This window comes from Tinamus guttatus, unplaced genomic scaffold (assembly GCF_059628265.1).
Source record: "Tinamus guttatus ecotype Peru unplaced genomic scaffold, ASM5962826v1 Tinamus_guttatus_pri_ptg000530l, whole genome shotgun sequence".
NCBI lineage: Eukaryota > Metazoa > Chordata > Aves > Tinamiformes > Tinamidae > Tinamus > Tinamus guttatus.
This window is the reverse complement of record NW_028289064.1, coordinates 5,381,763-5,392,382: the sequence shown is the minus strand read 5'-3', so window position 1 is coordinate 5,392,382 and position 10,620 is coordinate 5,381,763.

Sequence of the window (10,620 nt, the reverse complement as noted above, 5' to 3'; positions counted from 1 at the left end):
TATTTATTTATATTAGCAAGTATGAAGTTTGAGAAAATATACAGATCAACAATCTTCTTTTGCAGCTCAAACTCATATTTAAATGTGCTTTTTCAGCATCACAGATGCTGCTTTTTTCCCCCAGCATACTGCGCAAAGCTGTAGGCTTCAAGACAACAAAGCCTAGCTCAGGGTGTCCAGTTTCCTGGCAGAAGTATCCTCTGGTTTGGAACAATGGGGTAGAAAAGAAGAAATCAAAATGGCATTTCTAACTGTGTTTGTTTGGGAACCCCACCTGTAAATTAAAACCAACCTCTATCCCAAAAAAATGTGAGGTGAATCTGTGTCTTTGTAATCATGGGTTTTAGGTGCTGCCTGTCCTGACCTTTCTCACTGTTACCTCTACAATTTCTCCGAGGTGGCAGTTGTTGCAGGAAGCATCGCAAGCCAGGGGAATTGCTATCAGTGCGGGCCTGCGCCACCCAGCATCAAGAGTCTTTTTTGCAGCGGTAAGGAGAAGCAAACAAGATGAACTTAACTGCATTCCATTCATACACATTTTTTCCAGCTTAAGATCCTGTTTTATTTTAAACACAGATGGAGTTGTATAAAGTTTCTATCATTTCTTATCCTCTTTTTCCAGAGGGATTACACAGTACAACTGCATCCAGGACTAGCTTCTTATTCCAGGGCTCCTTGTGCATTCAGATTCACTCTTAAGGGTTTTATTTCATTTTATTTATTTATTTATTTTCAGAACCTGATTAGTGCATAAAAGCTCAGATTGCCCAAATGGATTTAATGATCATGATGTGGCAGTCTCAGAGAAAAAAAAATGCCTCCACATTTTGGGATATATTCTCCTAGAAACCCTCCAAGCCTGAGTTGCCCTTAGCAAGGCCGGGACAGCGCTGCAGCCGCTGGGGCTGCTGCCTCTTCGCTCAACTCTTCACCTGGTCCTGGCAGCGGCACCTGCGCGGAGCCTGCGGGGGAGCGCGGCTTCCACCCCGGCCCTGGGAGGGCTGAGTCACACAAGTGACACGAAGGAAGCAGCCGGCTCGGCTTGATGCAGCTATTAGGATGCCTAATAAATATTTATAGCCCCTTAGAGGAGGTGATTGACAGCACGGGGGCATCCCTGCCAGGAGCCGCAGGCGAGCGGCAGCCTCGGGGAAAGGGTCTGGAGCGGGGGGGCGGCCCCGCACAGCGCTGCCTGCGCACCCCGCGGAGGGCTCCGGAGCTGCCCCCTGCGCACCGAGACCGCAGAGCTGCTTCCTTCCCGCCCTGCCTGCCCCCTCCTCGGCGCAGGTGCCTCCCGCGGCCGGCGGGACGATCCCCGCTCCGCTCCGCTGCCCTCCGCTCCGCGCGGCGCCCGGCGCGTCCCGCCCCCCGCGGCCGCGGCTCCCCGGCGGGCGCGGGCGCGGGCGCGGGGGTGGGGAGGGCGCTGACGCAGTGCTGCAGTCCCGCCGAGAGCGGCGGAGCCGCCGCCCGCCCCCGGCCCCGCCGCAGCCCGGCCTGCCTGCAGGTGAACTCAAAGTCGTCGGGGAGAGGAGGGCAGCGAGAGCCCGCGACGAGGAGGAGGAGGAGGAGGAGGAGGAGGAGGAGGAAGAGGCGGCCGCCCTCCGCGCGCGCCGCAGCCTGGTGGCGGCAGCGGAGCCCAGCGCAGCGCCCCGCGCCCCCCCGCCCCGGGCTCGCTGCGGCGGCCGAGCCCGACGACCCCCGACGCCGGCAGCTCTGCTGCGCCGGGGGGAGCAGCGCCCCGGCCGCGCAAGTGAGTTGCCCCCAAAGTTTGCTCCGCTCCGCTCCGAGGGGCGGGTGACCTTGGCGCGGGCGAGCCCGGGACGCGCCGTCGGGCTCCGTCTGCCGCGCCGGGGCCCTCGGGGGGGCGCGGGGCCGGGGGCAGGCTGGTGGGAGCGGGGAGGGCGCGGAGGGGCCGAGCCCTGCGCTGACCCCCCGACGGCGCCGCCGCCTCCCGAGGCGGCCGGCAGAGCTGGGGGGCGGCGGGCGAGCGGGTCGGGGGGACTTCGGCAGCGCCCCCGCAGCGCGATCAGCCGCGCGATTTCCCGGGTCACTCGAGCTAGTCCCGCAGTCGCGCATCCCTTGCACGGCTCTCTTTAGGTCCCCGAGCGCGTCCGCTGCTTGCCACTAAACTTCGAAATATGCCAAACTTGTTCGCTTCTTGCATACAAGCATGGGGCAACAGTAAAAGCCCCCCGCCCCAATATGTTTCTAGAGAGTATTAGTTTAAGTATTGACTGTAGCTGGAAGCTTTCCCTTTTCAGCAGAACCGTTGTGTTCTTAAGGAGGAAAAAAAAAAGAAAAAAACACTTGGGAAAGTTCACTTGGAAGCTTCCTAGCTAGAGCCCTACGGACACCAAGCAAGGTGTTCACCGCTGTGCCAGAGTGCAGTGTCCCCATGACCTGTCCACTTCACCTGCAGCACCGGAGGGTAGGCGGCGAGTGGCAGGGTCCCGTGCATGCGCCCGTTCCCCCCTGCGCACCCCGCTGCCCTTGGCAAGGGCCACTTCTGCTGCGGGGGCCAGGGCAGAGCTGTCGGTAACCTCAAGGGCAGAGCCTGTGGCTGGTCCATGCTCTGCAGAGCTCGGCTGCTACCCGCAGCCTTGGTAAGGACGGCGCTGTAAGTTTTTCAGAATATTGAAATTTTGTGTTTAGTGCTTCTGTGCTGCTGATTAAAGCCAGGCATTTTTAGCTCAACTTCATCTCACGTTTCCCCTCGACCTCAGTACCTTCGCAGTCCTGGTTTGGAGCACTGCAGGAGCATTGTGTGCTGGCCAGAGAAGTCCTGTGTGTTATTTGCATGTTTCAGGCTATAGAGGGTATGCAGGCACTAACTTTTTCTTACTGTGAAAAAGTGGACTAACAGACAAAACGTTGCACCATATCAAACATCAGGATGCTCTTTGCAAGCTTAAGGCCTTTTGAATAGCTGACTTCTTGTGGGTTACAGACCAAAATGAAAATTTTGCTTGATTTTTTTTTTTCCTCTGACCTCGTGAACTGTGTAAAGCAAACTACAGTGAGTATGTTGTGTGTTGAAGTCTATATAAGATTATCTGATTATCTGGCTATCTATAAAAATTACATTTTTGTATAGCAATAGAGCTAGAAGTTCTTTGCCAAAATGAAACTTTTTTTTTTCCCCTTAACTCTGTGTTTACCAAGAAAATATTATCTAATCTTCAGTTCTCAGTGCAGGCTTTGATAACACCCACAGTAATACATATAGGAAGCTTTACGTGTGCAGCTGGTCCTGTTGTATGTACTCTGAGGGCTGAGTCTTTCTGGATCAGCCCAATGCTGCCTCTGCGTTACAAGTACCCGCAGCTGTGACCAATGTGCCTATGCCTGATGCTTTTATAGACTGCCACGGTTCAGGCGTGTGGATTTTAGCCAAACTTTATCCACAGATCACTGTAAAATTAAAGGAGAAGATTAGTACTGAGTATCTTTAGTGGATACTGTGCCGGGAACTAGATGCTGCTTTCACCATATGGCAGATGAAGTATTTTAAAACTGTTTAGACAATTTACCATAGTTTAGACTGGCTATATTTTCTATAGAATCCAACATACCACAATAAAACAGTCATTGAAGAAAAGTACTCTGCTCAGCTATTTTTTCCAGCAAGCAGATGTCATTTTTTAAAATATATATAAAAAGCTTTGCCTTTGTATTGCTAGTCACCATTTTTTCTTTGGAAATAGATACATATTTTGAATAGCTGTCTGTTTTCTCTATCTGAAATAATCTCCTGTTTATTATTTTCTGATGAGTTACTGTGCTGTTATGTCATATAGCATAAGCTTTGGGTTTAGACAATTGGAAAAGGTGGAAAAAGGTGGTTTGCTTTTTTTTTTTTTTCCTTACATATTTCTAAGAAAGCCAAGAAATGCTTAGATATGGTGGGATGGTTTCTTCAGGGAATAAGTCTGTTTCTCATCTTAAAAGGTTAAAGCTTGGCAGTTCTAATGGTCTTACGTAATAGCTACTGCCTGGGCAGTGGTTGTGTTGGAACAGGGAAGATGTTCAGGCTGCTGTTGGTAATAATTTGGATTTTGTAAGGTTGCCCTTAATAGAACTGCTGGTGTATGCTTGATATGTGGCATGACCTCTTGCTGTAAGAAAGAGGTGACCATGGTTGATTTTTCTTGTTTCTTTTTGATGTTATAGTACATCCCCATTTTGCAGGCAACTGAAAAAAAAAAAGCCATATTTTGTCTAATTACAGTCTAATTACAGAAATTTTTTAATATGTGCAAAAACTTACTTTTATAAGTTATTGTAAATCATTTGCTTGATTAATCAGTTAAAGTTTGGAGAGGACTTAGAGAATTTAAATAACAAGCACTGAAGAAAGCAATGAAGTGAAAAGATGCTATGGGTGAGGAACTGAGGAAGGACAACACAGTGGAGCAAGATACAGAGGGCATGGTACTGTTAGGTCCGGTTTTCGAATCGACAGAGAAAGAGGCAAACACCATCGATATTTTGTGCTTTTAATAATAGGAGAAAGATAATAAGTATTACCAGCTAGCTGGGGTCCGGGCTTTCCCACGCAGGGGTCACACCACGGACCCCGACTACTTCGGTCGTCCCTCTTTTATACCGTTTTCACCCCCAAAATGTTCCCCCCTCCCGTTTCTCTGTTCTACTTTCATGTTAATGTTATCTGTATTTTATTGCTAACCAGGACATCTGGACAGGCAGCCCCTCCATGCGGAACCTCCTGACTTGCCATTTTTCAGGAGTCGTCCTTGTAGATAGGCAACCCCTCCATGCAGAGCCATCTGCCATGCCATTTATCAAGAGTCCTTGCATTTTGAGACTAAGTATTGACTAGCTTATTAGTACACTCTACATTAACTATTTAATCCCCATTAGTACACTCTACATTAACTATTTAATCCCTACATTCCCCCCTTTTTCTTTTGCTAATATCAGAGAATCCTTTCTCGATCCTTCTGAGTTTGTCGCGTGAACATTATATGCATAGAATTAACTCGGTTTGTAGCTTTTTCCATTAACCCCATTACACATTTCCATATTATACAGATACACAGTAACAGTAATAACAGAATCACAAATATGCGCAATCCTTCTTTTATCAGTCCTGATATCCATCCAGGTAGTTCCCCAAACAACAACTTTAGCCATCCGTCCATCAGTCCTTCCTCCCGTGTTATCTTCTGAGTGTGTTCCTTGAGCCAGCGCAATTGTTGTTGAATGCATGTCGCAGGCTGTTCTGATCGAGCAGGAGTTGTTGTCGGTTGTCACATTTGCTTGCTTCTCACTCCAACAGGCCAACTTCGAAAGTTCCCTTAATGTATTTCCTGCTGCAGCTCCTGGTACAAAGATAGCTAAGGCGACCCGCGCAGTTACAGATATTAATTGTACATTATCATCACATTCCAGTGTTAAACCAAGGGAACGCTTTTGCCTTCTTTGTTCCTGCTTCATAGTTAACAACGGGGCTATCATTGCCAGTTGCCCTAAATAACACGGTCCCTCATAGGCATTCTTAGGTATTCCCTGCCACGCTCTATTCCCACAAATTAAAAACACTCCATCTGGCAAGGCCTTAGCGGTATCATTATTCCATAGTAAATCTGTACTCTTATGTACCTGTCCTGATGGATCCCCCCCATATGCTCCTAAGGGTAATCCCGCACGCAGGGAATCATTGTTGTAACCCGTCGTCTGTCCCATTTGTCCCACAGAATGTCCCGTTTGCATATATGGGACCGCTAGCACCTGGGCTGTCTCTCGCTTAGTGGGGAAGGCTTCCACCCACCCCAACAATGTGTCTACTAATACCAATAAATATCTATACCCATATTTACCTGGTTTTATTTCCGTAAAATCTACTTCCCAATGCCTTCCAGGTTCACCACCTTTTTTTTTTTTTTTCCTTATACCTTCATGTACCTTTCTGACCCTTGATGGTTTCATTTCCTGACATGCTTGACACCCTTCTATTATCTCTCTTAATATTTTCTTCTGATCTTGGAATCTCAGCCCGAACTTTTCTATTAACAGTCCCATTTTTCTTTCCCCCAAATGTGTGGTACTATGCAACTGCTGTGCCATTCTCTGTCCCATCCGCTTGGGAATTAACATTCTTCCTCCTGTATCGTAATCTCCTTCTCCAGCACTTTGTTCTTCAGTTCCACTCTTTGAGACAAACTGCCGTCTGGTAAACGCTGGCTCCAAACTATTTCTCCGTTCTGATTTACCACTGCAGCTCCCGCCCTTCTTTTTCCTTGGTCGACCAAGCCACTTCCATCTGTAAACCACACTTTTCTTCCTTGCATTGGCTCATCCTTCAAATCTTCCTGCACTGTTGTAGTTTCAGCTAACACCTCCTGACAATTATGCATAGGTGTTTCATACTCTGGGTTAGGCAGGAGAGTGGCTGGATTCAAAGTCATTGGGGATGTATACATAGTTCTTCCTGGGTTTAAAAGCAAGGCTTGATAATGAGTCAGCCTAGCATTTGTTATCCATCTTTCAGGCGGCTGTTTGAGTAATGCCTCTGCGTAATGAGGAGCCGTTACATACAGCTTTTGCCCAAACGTGAGTTTGTCTGCATCCTTAACCATTAACGCCACGGCTGCAATAATTCTAAGTCATGAGGGCCACCCTGCGGCAACTGGACGCCACTCTCCTTTTCCAAGGGCCTTGATTCTGCATTAACACTCCCTCGGCAACTCCCGCATTTTCGCTCACATATCTGGGTCCGGGAGTGCAAGTGCAGGGGCCTCTAGCAGGGTTAATCTCAGTTCCTCAAAAGATTTTCTCATAGTTTCTGTCCACTGCCAGTCCGCTTCTCTTGACTCGCCTCATACAGAGGTTTCGCTTTTTCTGCAAACCCAGGTATCCACAAACGGCAGTATCCCACTGTCCCCAAAAATCCTCGAACCTCTCTTGGAGATTTGGGTTCCTGAATCCGAACGACAGTCCCTTTCATGGCATCAGTTAGCCATCTCCTACCATCTCGTATCTTATATCCCAGATATGTTACTTCCGGATTACATAGCTGAGCTTTCTTAGCACTTACTCGGTCTTGCAACAACTTCCTCGTACCTTCCTCGCACTTCCTTTTTCGTTCTTGCCGCCAGCAGCAGATCATCCACCTCTCCTGAATTCACTCAAATCTTCCTGCAGTATTTCATTAAATAAAGTCGGTGAATTTTTGAACCCTTGTTGTAATCGGGTCCAAGTTAACTGACCCTTGTATCCGCTCTCGGGATCTTCCCATTCAAAAGCAAACATTTCCTGGCTCTGTTCCGTCAGGGGGATGGTAAAAGATGCATCCTTTAAGTCTAAAGCCGTATACCATCCCATATCTGGTGGCATTGTACTTAACAGAGTATATGGATTCGGGACTGTCGGATGCACATCCTCCACTCTTTTGTTAACTTTTCTCAAATCTTGAACTGGCCTGAAATCTCCTCCGGGCTTCTTTACTGGCAATAGAGGAGTATACCACAGAGATTTGCATTTACGCAGAATGCCAGCTTTCAGTAGCCTTTTAATATGCTTTGCTATTCCTTGTCGAGCTTCAGGGGTCATTGGGTACTGTTTAGCCCTAATCGGGTGAGCTCCTGGTTTCAATTCCACGACCAGAGGAATTTTACTTTTAACTCTTCCTACTCCCGAATTCTCTGCCCATACTTCTGGGATTTCCCTCATCCATTTTTGAGTTTCTGGTCCAATTTCTTCCTTCCTCTCTTTATACAGTCTGTATTCGTCCTCTAATCTAGCGGTCAGGACCTGTATCGGTCGTCCTTCCCGGTCATTGATTTTTATTCCATCATCCTCAAAATATAACCTTACCCCTAATTTAGTTAAGAGATCCCGGCCCATTAAGGGTACCGGACTCTCCGGTATATACAAGAAAGAGTGCATGATCTGTCTATTAGCTACATCTACTTTCCTTTCTGATGTCCACCGATACCCCTTACTCCCATTAACCCCTTGTACTCGAGTTTTCCTTGTCGATAGTTTCCCTGCTGCTTTATTTATTACTGAGTATTCAGCCCCTGTATCTACTAGAAATTTTACACTTTTCCCTTCCATTTCTAATTCTATCTAAGACTCGGGGAAGGGTTCCGAGTCCTGGCCCCTTCGGTCGCTATCTTCGTTTGCTACCAGTAAGCTAGGTGACCCCTTTTCTCCTTTTTCCGAACACTCATTTTTCCAATGTCCTTTCTTTTTGCAAATTGCACATTGATCCCTTCCTAACCATGCCCCAACTCCTCTGGGGGGTGACGGTCCCCTTCGCCTCCCTGACTTTTCTCCTGCTTCAAAAAATATCCTAGCCATCTCCCTTTGATTTCTCCGATTTTCTTTCGCCTGATATTCCCAATCTTCCCTTCTCACTCTTTCCTGTTTTTCTTCTGGAGTCTCCCTGTTGTTATACACCTTTTCTGCTACCTTTAAAAAAGATCCTGTAAAGCTTGTTCCCCCAACCTATCAATCTTTTGCAATTTCTTTCTTATATCTGGGGCAGCTTGATTTACAAATGCCAAGATGACAGCTGCCCGATTCTCATCCTTCATAGGATCTAAAGGAGTGAATTGTCTAAACGCCTCTAATATCCTTTCTAAGAAAGCGGCAGGGCTTTCTTCGGCTTCCTGCCTGACAGCAATTACTTTAGTTAAGTCACGCGCCGCCGCCCGCAACCCTGCCATTAACGTTTGCCGGTATGTTCGGAGACGCTCCCTACCTTCAGGTTGTTCAAAATCCCACGGTGGTCTTACCAATGGGAATCCTTCATCGATAAGGTTCTGCTGCCCGGTAGGTCTCCCGTCCTCTCCCAGCACCAACTTTCACGCCTCGGTCAGGATCCTCTCACGCTCTTTGGTCGTAAACAGTACTTTTAAAAGCTGCTGACAGTCATCCCAGGTAGGGTTGTGCGTAAACAAGATGGATTCTAATAAATCAATCAACGCTCCCGGCTTCTCGGAAAAAGAGGGGTTTTGACTTTTCCAATTACACAAGTCACTAGAAGAGAATGGCCAGTATTGATACGTACGCTGTCCCTGAGGCCCTGTTGTTCCAATTGCTCTAACTGGGAAAGCTTGAGAGGTGCTTGACACACCTCCCTCGTCTCCCCTTTGGTGCGATCGAGTCCCAAATGCTGGGCGCCTGTCTTCCCCTCCCTCCCTCCTTTGATCACTACTACTCACCTCCCTTCGTGCCTCGGGCAGAGGTGCGTAAGGGGGGGGATTGTGCCCACTTCCTTCATCCAGTATTTCTGGATATAAAGCCAAATCTGATAATGCCGCCTTTTTCCCTTCCTTTTTCATTAAGTAAATTGATCTGGGTGTCCTTCCGACCCAGGTCTCATTATAATCTCTTTTACTTTCCTTACTAATTCTAAATCTGAACTTCCCTCTCGGCCAGCCTACGTCAAAACTTGGCCATTCACTTTTACAAAATATCTCCCATCAGTTTTTATACACTTCTACAGATAAATCATGTGCCCGATGCTTAACATATCCAAAATGATTTAACATAAATGACAAAGGGGTGGATTTCCCTTGTCCCATTGTATCAAGCTCGTCGCTTAAAACCAAAATTAATACAATTGCCAGTAAACCAGTAAGGGCGATTATTAACAGAATTCGCCCTTCCCAAACCGGTCTCCTTTCGTTAAGGAGAAACAGTATACCCAACCAACCTAACCAACCACCCTTCCTTTTCCTGGGAGTCCGAGGGACGTCTCCCTTCGGGCTCCAGCCGACAATCCTTTGGTGCGTCCACCTGGATTACCGTCGGCTCACCACCACACCCTGAGGCCTCCCTTAACTTATTATCTTTCTCTATATTTTTCTTCTTTCTCGTATTCGAATCCCGGACGAGCCCCCAAATGTTAGGTCCGGTTTTCGAATCGACAGAGAAAGAGGCAAACACCATCGATATTTTGTGCTTTTAATAATAGGAGAAAGATAATAAGTATTACCAGCTAGCTGGGGTCCGGGCTTTCCCACGCAGGGGTCACACCACGGACCCCGACTACTTCGGTCGTCCCTCTTTTATACCGTTTTCACCCCCAAAATGTTCCCCCCTCCCGTTTCTCTGTTCTACTTTCATGTTAATGTTATCTGTATTTTATTGCTAACCAGGACATCTGGACAGGCAGCCCCTCCATGCGGAACCTCCTGACTTGCCATTTTTCAGGAGTCGTCCTTGTAGATAGGCAACCCCTCCATGCAGAGCCATCTGCCATGCCATTTATCAAGAGTCCTTGCATTTTGAGACTAAGTATTGACTAGCTTATTAGTACACTCTACATTAACTATTTAATCCCCATTAGTACACTCTACATTAACTATTTAATCCCTACAGTACAAGCTAAAAGGGAGGAAACTGCAGCAATAACTGGAAAAGAAAGTGGAATGGAACTAATGTTAGCAGGCAGAATAGAAGGAAAAAAATCTATTTGACTAATCGCTTACATCAAACCGTAATAAGTTAACAACCTTTCACCCATTATCAGTTTATTTTTACTTACTATTTCCTATTCTTCTCCTGTATTTGGCATCACTGTTGTGGTGGACCTATGCCTGTGGAGAGGAAATGTATTAAAGACCATTTATTTATCTTAATCCAGTT